The sequence below is a fragment of the Anolis sagrei genome, chromosome 12 (assembly GCF_037176765.1).
Source record: "Anolis sagrei isolate rAnoSag1 chromosome 12, rAnoSag1.mat, whole genome shotgun sequence".
Classification (NCBI taxonomy): Eukaryota; Metazoa; Chordata; class Lepidosauria; order Squamata; family Dactyloidae; genus Anolis; species Anolis sagrei.
In genome coordinates, this window is record NC_090032.1 from 16,744,206 (window position 1) to 16,755,109 (window position 10,904).

Sequence of the window (10,904 nt, forward strand, 5' to 3'; positions counted from 1 at the left end):
GCCAGCTAGCCTTGGGAGGGAAGGAGGGAGGGAAAGAGAAAGAGAGTAGGGGGCGGGGCTTATGCAGACCAGGGGGCGTGTCCTAGTTGGGAGGGAGGGAAGAGAATAGAGCGTCGGGGGGCGGGGCTTATGCAGAGCAGGGGGCGTGTCCTAGCAGGGGCAGGGCGGTCCTGCGAGGCCCCGCCCCTGTCTCCGCCCCCTTCCCTGCCAGAGGGAGGGGGGGAAAGAGAGTGTAGGGGGCGGTGCTTATGCAGAGCAGGGGGCGTGTCCTAGCGAGGCCCCGCCCCCTTCCCCGCCAGCTGGAGGAAGCCGAGTAGGAAGTGGGTTGCGATGTCCTTTTGTGTCCTACAGCCGGAGCGGAGAGGAGGAGGAGGAGGAGGAGGAGGAGGAAGGCGCCCCGCTCAGCCTCGGCCCATGGGCCCCACGCCGCCCGGAGCCAGGAGGGGCCCCTGAGCCGCTCTTGGGCAGCCCCAGCCGGGCACAGGCTCCTCTGCGGCTCGGAGCCCTTGCCTTGCCGCCAAGGTCAGTGAGATTGAGCGCGGGTAGGGCGGGGGCTGCGCACAGAGAGAGAGGGAGAGAGAGGGCTGCCTCATTCCTCTGCCTTCCCTTCCTTCCTTCTTCCCTTCCTTCCAGGGATCCCTCATCCTACACAACAGAGAGAGCAAAAGGAGCAAGGCAGGCAGGAAGGAAAGGAAAGGAAAGTAGGAGCCATACTTTTTGGCCAGGTTGCCATTGGACAACTTCAATAGCATTGAATGGCCTCGCAGCTTCAAAGCCTGGCTGCTTCCTGCCTGGGGGAGGGAAAAAATCCTTGGTTGGGAGGTGATTATTAGCTGGCCCTGATTGTTATTAATTATTATATCTTCTGGAACCAATTCTCCAGCATTATATTATTATTATATTATATTATTATTATATTATATTATTAGTACTATTATTACTATTATATCTGCTTGAACCAATTATTGGGCATTATATTATTATAATTATATTTATTATATCTGCTTGAACCAATTCTTAGGCATTATATTATAATTATATTACATTATAGTACTACTAATATTATTATTATATCTGCTTGAACCAATTCTTGAGCATTATACTATTATATTATATTTATTATAGTATTATTATTATTATATCTTCTTGAACCAATTCTTAGGCATTATATTATTAGTATTAGTATTATAGTATTATTATTATTATATCCGCTTGAACCAATTCTTAGGCATCATATTATTATATTATATTATAGTACTATTATTATTATTATATCTGCTTGAACCAATTCTTGGGCATTATATTATTATTTTATATTATTATTACTATTATTACTATTATATTTTCTTGAACCAATTCTTAGGCATTATATTATTATTATTATTATTATTATTATTTTATCTTCTGGAACCAATTCTTGGGCAATATATTATTATATTATATTATAGTACTATTATTATTATTATTATTATATCCACTTGAACCAATTCTTAGGTATTATTATTATTATATTATATTATGGTACTATTATTATTACATCTCCATGAACCAATTCTTGAGCATTATACTATTATATTATATTTATTATACTATTATTATTATTATATCTTCTGGAACCAATTCTCCAGCATTATATTATTATTATTATTATTATTATTATATTATTATTATATCTCCTTGAACCAATTTTCCAGCATTATACTATTATATTATATTGTATTATATTATAGTATAGTGCTATATTATTATTATTATTATTATTATTATTATATCTTCTTGAACCAATTCTCCAGCATTATATTATTAATATATTTATTGTAGTATTATTATTATTATTATATCTTCTTGAACCAATTCTTGAGTATTGTATTATATCCTTGAATATATAATATAATATATAATAATATAATATTATATTATTCTATTATTTTCTGGATTGCTTTTTCTTATTACTCTATTTTTGAGTATTATTTTATTTTTATTATTATTATTATTATTATTATATCTTTTTGAACCAATTCTTGTTTGATTCTTGAATATTATAATATTATATTGTTACTTTTGGATACAGGGATAATAATAATAACAATAATAATGCTATAATATAATATAATACTCAATGATTGGTTCAAGAAGATATAATAATTTAATAATTATTATTATGTTATATCATCTAGAACCAATTCTTCAGTATTATATTATTATATTATCCTCTTGAACCAATTCTTGGTTGCTTCTTGAGTATTATTATTGTTTCAACCAATTCTTGAGTATTATTATCATATTACTACTTTTGGGTACAGGCATAATATATAACAATAATAAAACTATAATAATAATAATAATATAATGCTCAAGAATTGGTTAAAGAAGATATACTACTACTACTATTACTACTACTACTACTACTACTAATAATAATAATAATAAAAATAATAATATAATATATAATAATAATTGGCACACTGGGCGCAGTGCCCAAAGACCTTGGCCTGCACTTAAACACAATCGGCGATGACAAACTTGCCAGCTGCAAAGACTCTGGCACAAGCCAGTCAAGATGGTCCCAGTAGTGATTGGCACACTGGGTGCAGCGCCTCAAGACCTTGGCCTGCACTTAAACACAATCGGCGCTGACAAAATTACCATCTTCCAGCTGCAAAAGGCCACCTTACTGGGATCTGCACACATTATTCGCCAATACATCACACAGTCCTAAACACTTGGGAAGTGTCTGACGTGTGATCCAATTCAACAGCCAGCAGAGTGACCTTGTTTGCTGTGGACTCATCTTGTTGTGTTTCAAATAATAATACTATAAGTATATAATAATATAAGGCTCAAGAATTGGTTCAAAAATATATAATAATAATAATAATAATAATAATAATAATAATAATAATATACTAATATAATGCCAAAGAATTGGTTCAAGCAGATATAACAATAATAATAGTACTATAATATAATAATAATATATTCCCCAAGAATTGGTTCAAAATATATAATAATAATAATAATAATGTAATATAATATAATAATATAATGGTCAAGAATTGGTTCAAGAAGATATAATAACAATAATAATAATAATATAATGCTGAAGAATTGGTTCAAAAAGATATAATAATAATAATAATAATAATAATGTAATATAATATAATAATATGCTGAAGAATTGGTTCAAGCAGATATAATAATAATAGTACTATAATATAATATAATAATCATATAATAGTCAAGAATTGGTTCAAAAACATATAATAATAATAATAATAATAATAATAATAATAATAATAATGTAATATAATATAATATAATAATATGCTGAAGAATTGGTTCAAGCAGATATAATAATAATAGTACTATAATATAATATAATAATCATATAATAGTCAAGAATTGGTTCAAAAAGATATAATAATAATAATGTAATATAATAATATAATGGTCAAGAATTGGTTCAAGCAGATATAATAATAATACTATAATATATTATAATAATATAATACCTAATATATAATTATAATCAGGGCCAGTGAACACTTCCCAACAAAGGATTCCCTCAGGCAGGAAGCAGCCAGGCTTTGAAGCTGCAAGGCCATTGAATGCTAATCAAGGTGGCCAATGGCAACATTCACATTTGCCTCTAACAGACAAGGTTTCATTCTCCCACTCTGGACATTATTTCACAGATATATAAACCTCACTTGCCTAGTTTCCAGCAGATCTCACAACCTCTGAGGATGCCTGCCATAGATGTGGGCAAAATGTCAGGAGAGAGTGCTTCTGAAACATGGCTATTCAGCCTGGAAAACTCAGCAACCCAATAATTCTGGGCATTAAAGCCTTTGTCGACACATAGATGTAATACTTTTGGATACAGGGATAATATATGATGATGATGTAATAATATACTCACGAATTGGTTCAATAATAATAATAATAATAATAATAATACTTTATTTATACCCCACTCCATCTCTCCCAGGGGGACTTGGTGTGGCTTACATGAGGTCAAGCCCATCAATGCGGTACATACATTGTAATACAAAAACATAACAATACCAGAAAATAAAATATATAAAATGCAAAAAAATATATAATAAACGACACAGACAATATAAAACATTATATTATTATTATATCAAGAAGATATAATAATAATAATCAAGAATTGGTTCAAAAAGATGTAATAATTATAATATTCAAGAATCAATCAAGAATTAGTTCAAGTAGATATAATAATATGATGATAACTCAAGAATTGGTTCAGTAATAATATATTATTATATATATTAATATATAATATATATAATAATAATATATTATTATTGAACCTATTCTTGAGTTATCATTATATTATTAATATATTACTATTATATTATTTATATATATTATTAATATATAAGAAATAAAATTATTATTACTATTATTAATATATAAGAATATATTAATAATAGAAATAATAATGTTATTTCTTACCCACCTCTCCTCGAGTCAAGGTAATAATATATTATTATTGAACCAATTCTTGAGTTACCATTATATTATTAATATATTACCATTATATTATTATTATTATTATTATTATTATTAAACTTTATTTGTACCCCGCTAGCATCTCCCAAGGGATTATTTATATATATTTATATATAATTATTTATATATATTATTAATATATGACATAGAATTATTATTATTACTATTATTATAATATATTAATAATAGTATGTATTAATAATAATATTACTATTATTATAATATATTAATAATAGTAATAATAATTTTATTTATTACCCGCCTCTCCTCGAGTCAAAATGCACAGTCAAAATTGCAAAAATGTTATAGACACGCATATTCAAACAAAGTTCTGTTAAAAATACCTATTTAAACATATTTATATAAAATATTTATTCAATACACAAGACGGAGATGGAAACACTGGACTTCAAACTGGCTGGGAGTGGGCAATGTTGGGAAAGTTAGCTTCCCAATTAGAGGAGGAATCAAAGAAAAGCTGTATTGAATGAGAGACAAGGCATGCGGATATACCGTGTGCTGCCTGTATATCCCTGGATGCAATTTGCACTCTGCGCATGTTTGGCGCAACGAAAGGGCACAATAAAGGTCACAAAGAGGAGCCTCTTGGATGGAAAAATGCCTTGGGTCGATTCTTGATCCTACGGAAAGGAAAGGAGAAGACATATAGCCTGTGAGCACACTCATATATACATATTTGGTAGCGACACATGGGCACATGGTCATGGATGTACGATGCATGGGCACACGGTCATGGCTCTTCCCGTTCCTTTTGGCTCACCCTTAATCTCAGGAAGCCAAGGTTCCCGTCGGGACTCGATCGTCTCCAATGCAGTCATTGCTGTGAGTTTTCCGGGCTGTCTGGCCGTATTCCAGAAGCATTCTCTCCTGACGTTTCGCCCACATCTATGGCAGGCATCCACAGAGGTTGTGAGGTCTGTTGGAAACTATATATCTGTGGAATGATGTCCAGGGTGGGAGAAAGAACTCTTCGGCTCAGTGTTGCAATTGATCACCTCGATTAGCATTGTGAATAGCCTTGCAGCTTCAAAGCCTGGCTGCTTCCTGCCTGGAGGAATCCTTTCTTGGGAGATGTTAGCAGGAAGCAGCCAGGCTTTGAGGCTGGATGTCATCTGTCCGGGGTCTTTGATGATGGTCTTTGAATAGCCTTGCAACTTCAAAGCTTGTCTGCTTCCTGCCTGGTGGAATCCTTTGTTAGGAGGTGTAAGCAGGAATCTTCCTCTCAATGTTGCAATTGATCACTTCGATTAGCATTGAATAGCCTTGCAGCTTCAAAGCCTGGCTGCTTCCTGCCTGGGGAATCCTTTTTTGGGAGGTGTTAGCAGGAAGCAGCCAGGCTTTGAGGCTTGATGGTCATCTGTCTGGGGTCTTTCATTGTGGTCTTTGAATAGCCTTGCAGCTTCAAAGCTTGTCTGCTTCCTGCCTGGGGGAATCCTTTCTTGGGATGTGTTAGCAGGAAGCAGCCAGGCTTTGAGGCTTGATGGTCATCTGTCTGGGGTCTTTCATGGTGGTCTTTGAATAGCCTTGCAGCTTCAAAGCTTGTCTGCTTCCTGCCTGTGGGAATCCTTTATTGGGAGGTGTTAGGAGGAAGCAGCCAGGCTTTGAGGCTTGATGGTCATCTGCCTGGGGTCTTTCATGGTGGTCTTTGAATAGCCTTGCAGATTCAAAGCCTGGCTGCTTCCTGCATGGGGGAATCATTTGTTGGGAGGTGCTCAGGTGGTACCACTTTGACTGCCTTTGGCTTAGCCTCCTAAATCAAATTGTCAAATCGAATTCGGAGACTTCTAGAGAGTTGGTGGTGTTGCAGTCAAGACGGGCAAACATTTTGTCCTCGTCATCGGATCCAGTGAGTCCTCGGTTCCCATCTACACCCACCATTTACGGCAGTTTCAAACCGTATTATTATTATTATTATTGTTCAGGTGACGATGTAGTAAATCCATTTTGTGGCCCAAATGGAGCACCAATGTACACAATTTATTATTATTATTATTATTATTATTATTATATCTTCTTGAACCAATACTTGGGCATTATTATTATTATTATTATTATTATTGTTGTTCAGGTGATGATGTAGGAAATCCATTTTGAGGCCCAAATGGAGCACCAATGTACACAATGTATTATTATTATTATTATTATTATTATTATTATATCTTCTTGAACCAATACTTGGGCATTATTATTATTATTATTATTATTATTATTGTTGTTCAGGTGACGATGTAGTAAATCCATTTTGTGGCCCAAATGGAGCACCAATGTACACAATTTATTATTATTATTATGATTGTTATTATTATTATATTTTCTTGAACCCATTCTTGGGCATATTATTATTATTATTATTATTATTATTATTATTATTATTATTGTTCAGGTGACGATGTACGAAAACTATTTTGAGACCCAAATGGAGCACCAATGTACACAATGTATTATTATTATTATTATTATTATTATTTCTTGAACCAATTCATGGGCATGTTATTATTATTATTATTATTATTATTATATTCTTGAACCTATTCTAGGGCATATTATTATTATTATTATTGTTCAGGTGACGATGTACGAAAACCATTTTGAGGCCCAAATGGAGCACCAATGTACACAGTGTATTATTATTATTATTATTATTATTATTATTATTATATCTTCTTGAACCAATTCTTGGGCATATTATTATTGTTGTTGTTGTTGTTCAGGTGACGATGTATGAAAACCATTTTGAGGCCCAAATGGAGCACCAATGTACACAATGTATTATTATTATTATTATTATTATTATTATTATTATTTCTTCTTGAACCAATTCATGGGCATTATTATTATTATTATTATTGTTGTTGTTGTTGTTCAGGTGACGATGTAGGAAATCCATTTTGAGACCCAAATGGAGCACCGATGTACACAAAGTGCTTTCTTTCATGCACTTTGGTGGGAGCTTTTTGTCTAGCTTGCTGCAGCTCTGAAACCGCTTTAAATAGTGCGTGTGGATGGAGTTTTCCCTTTCGCCCTTCCTGGATGGTATCCGATGAGGAGGAGCTTGGCAGGAGCAAAACGTAGGAAGGGAGTCGAAGGTCACAGGACAAATAATCTCTGGAGGACGCCTGAGGCAACCCTGGCGCACCTTCTGAAAGTTTTCATTGCCGGCGTCCGGGGTCTCTCCTTGCACTTTTCACGCTTACCTGATCTTGCTGGGAATGAATGAATGGCACAAGGAGGAGGAGGAAAGCTGTGTAACACAACTAGCCCCCTTAACATAACCGTCCCCCTTCTCCCCTTGAGTAAACTCGGAGTGTGTGTTGGGTAAGGGACCGGCGCCAATGCAAAGGGGACAAAGGTCCTTTGACTGGCCTTGCGGGAAGGGCGGTGGGGGAGCAGCGGGCCCGTGGGTCAAGATCCACGGTGGGCAGAGTGTGATCTAATCATCCGTGTCCCATTCAGGTCGTAGGGGGAGGAGGACCATGCTTGTTGTTGTAGGTGCATCATAGCTACCCTTGATTATATTATTATTATTATCATATCTTCTTGAACCTATTCTTGGGCATTATATAATAATAATAATAACAATAATAACAATAATAACAATAACAACAATAATAACAATAATAATAATAATCCGCAGCACTGGCGAGGTATGGATTGGTGACTCCAAGTCGGAGTTGTTCTTCCTCCCGTTCCGGGAACGGCAAGGAAAACCAGGACTCCTTGGTGGATGCCAAAGAAAGAGTCCTAGTTTTCTATTTCGGGTGGGAGCAGGGGGGAGGTGAGACCCCAAAGGCCATATATGTTTGCAGAGGGTTGCAGGGGAGAGATATAGGGACATATGTGGGGTGTTGGGGAGAGATACGTCAAAATGGGTTTGCCGGGTGTTGGGGAGACCTATGTCAAAATGGGCTTGCCGGGTGTTGGGGAGACCTATGTCAACAAGGGTCTGCAGGGTTTTGGGGACCTATGTCAACAAGAGACATACATCAAAATGGGTGTGCAGGGTGTTGGGGAGACTGATGTGAAAATAGGTTTGCAGTGTTTTGGGGAGACCTATGTCAAAATGGGTTTGCAGGGTGTTGGGGAGAGATATGTCAACAAGGGTCTGCAGGGTGTTGGGGGGGACCTACTTCAATATGGGTTTGCAGGGTGTTGGGGTTTGCAGGGTGTTGGGGAGACCAACGTCAAAATGGGTTTACAGGGTGTTGGGGAGACATGTGTCAACAAGAGTTTGCAGGGTGTTGGGGTTTGCAGGGTGTTGGGGAGACATACGTCAAAATGGGTTTACAGGGTGTTGGGGAGACATGTGTCAACAAGAGTTTGCAGGGTGTTGGGGTTTGCAGGGTGTTGGGGAGACATACGTCAAAATGGGTTTACAGGGTGTTGGGGAGACATATGTCAACAAGGGTCTGCAGGGTGTTGGGGTTTGCAGGCTGTTGGGATTGCAGGGTGTTTGGGAGACATACGTCAAAATGGGTTTGTAAGGTGTTGGGGAGGCATATGTCAACAAGGGTCTGCAGGGTGTTGGGGTTTGCAGGGTGTTGGGTTTGCAGGGTGTTGGGTTTGCAGGGTGTTGGGGAGACCTATGTCAAAATGGGTTTGCACGGTGTTGGGGGGACATTAGTCAAAATGGATTTGCAAGGTGTTGGGGAGACCTATGTCAACAAGGGTCTGCAGGGTGTTGGGGTTTGCGGGGTGTTGGGGAGACCTGTGTCGAAATGGGTTTGCAGGGTGTTGGGGAGACCTATGTCAACAAGGGTCTGCAGAGTGCTGGGGTTTGTAGGCTGTTGGGGAGACATACGTCAAAATGGGTTTGCAGGGTGTTGGGGAGACATATGTCAACACGGTTTCGGTTTTGTGGCAGTGAAGGTGAGTCGAGAGGGTTGGCAGAGAACCACGCCAAGAGGTTATTCCTCTCTCTCCTTAGTACGTTTTAAGTTGCGAAATCCCAGGGTTTTTCTCCCTCCGAGGAACTTGTACGGGAAGGGGCAGGAGAGTGGGGCAGAAGGTGCCGAGAGTGCCTTTCCTCCTCTGATGTGGGGTGGAGTCTCCCTGGAGTGACCTTGAGCCGTCCGGATGACGGAGGTGCCAAAACGGCATAGCTTTTGGAGGGACTTTCACCCCAAACCTGGGCCTTGCTCTGCCCCAGTCGGCGGTGGGTCGAAATGCACAGTTCCGGACCCTTTTGGGGTGCAGCCTTCCCCCTTAATTGATCAATGCGGCTTCTGTAGCACTTGCATGGACTTCTTGCTTGCTTTCTATTTTGGTATTTATGTCCTGCTGTTGTTTGTTATTTTCCGTACCGGGACGTAAGGAGGGTCGCAGTGTAATTACAAAAATAATGCTAATAAAAGGAAGAATCGAGAAAATATTTAATTATAGTCACAAATTCCTATATTTTTTGGCACACCACATTTCTGAATCCTCGCTACTGCATCTATGACATTAAGGAATCTTCCTAATATCTATTGAGATCTATTGCTTTTGCACATTCGCACTAGATCTGAAAGATCTGGATCACCTTGAAGGCAAAGGACACGATTGGCATCTTTCTGGATCTTTGCGACATCTCACAACTGTTTTCCTATTATTATATTACAATAATATTAGAATATATTTTATATTGTGTTATTATTAGGATTAATATAATAATATATTCTAATATTATAGTAATATAGTAATATATTACAATATTATTATAATATATTATTATATTAATATTATTGTAATATAGTATATAATATTATTGTAATATTTTTATATTGTGTTATTATTAGGATTAATATAATAACATATTATAATATTATTGTAATATAGTAATATATTACAATATTATTATTATATATTATTGTATTAATATTATTGTAATATAGTATATAATATTATTGTAATATAGTAATAGTAAAGGGAAAGGTTTCCCCTGACATTGAGTCTAGTTGCTCCCTTTCTAAGCCGAAGAGCCGGCGTTGTCCATAGACACCTCCAAGGCCATGTGGCCAGCATGACTACCTGAAGCACCATTACCTTCCCGCAGAAGCGGTACCTATTGATCTACTCAGTAGGTATATTACAATAATATTATTATTGCATGTTTTCGAACTGATGGGTGGGCAGAAGCTGGGGCTAACAGCAGGAGCTCACCCCCTCCCTGGGTTCAAACCGCCAGTCTGGGGAGCGGAAGCTCACGCCGCTCCCCAGAATCAAACTTGCGACCTCAACAAGCTCAGTGCTTTAACCCACTGCGTCACCTGGGGCTCAATAATAATAATAATAATAATAATAATAATAATCTTTATTTATACCCCGCCACCATCTCCCCAGAGGAGACTCAGAGCGGCGTACAT

General features: G+C 37.2%; 1 protein-coding gene across 1 annotated transcript in view; it reads left to right on the forward strand.

Moving 5' to 3' along the window:
• Nucleotides 1–262: 262 nt before the first annotated feature.
• The window catches only part of ESRRA (estrogen related receptor alpha), a 41,355-nt gene continuing 30,713 nt past the window's right edge, over nucleotides 263–10,904 (forward strand). The window contains exon 1 of the mRNA XM_067472487.1: nucleotides 263–522. The gene's annotated coding sequence lies outside the window, so the exon portion shown is untranslated. The remainder of the gene's footprint in view (nucleotides 523–10,904) is intronic.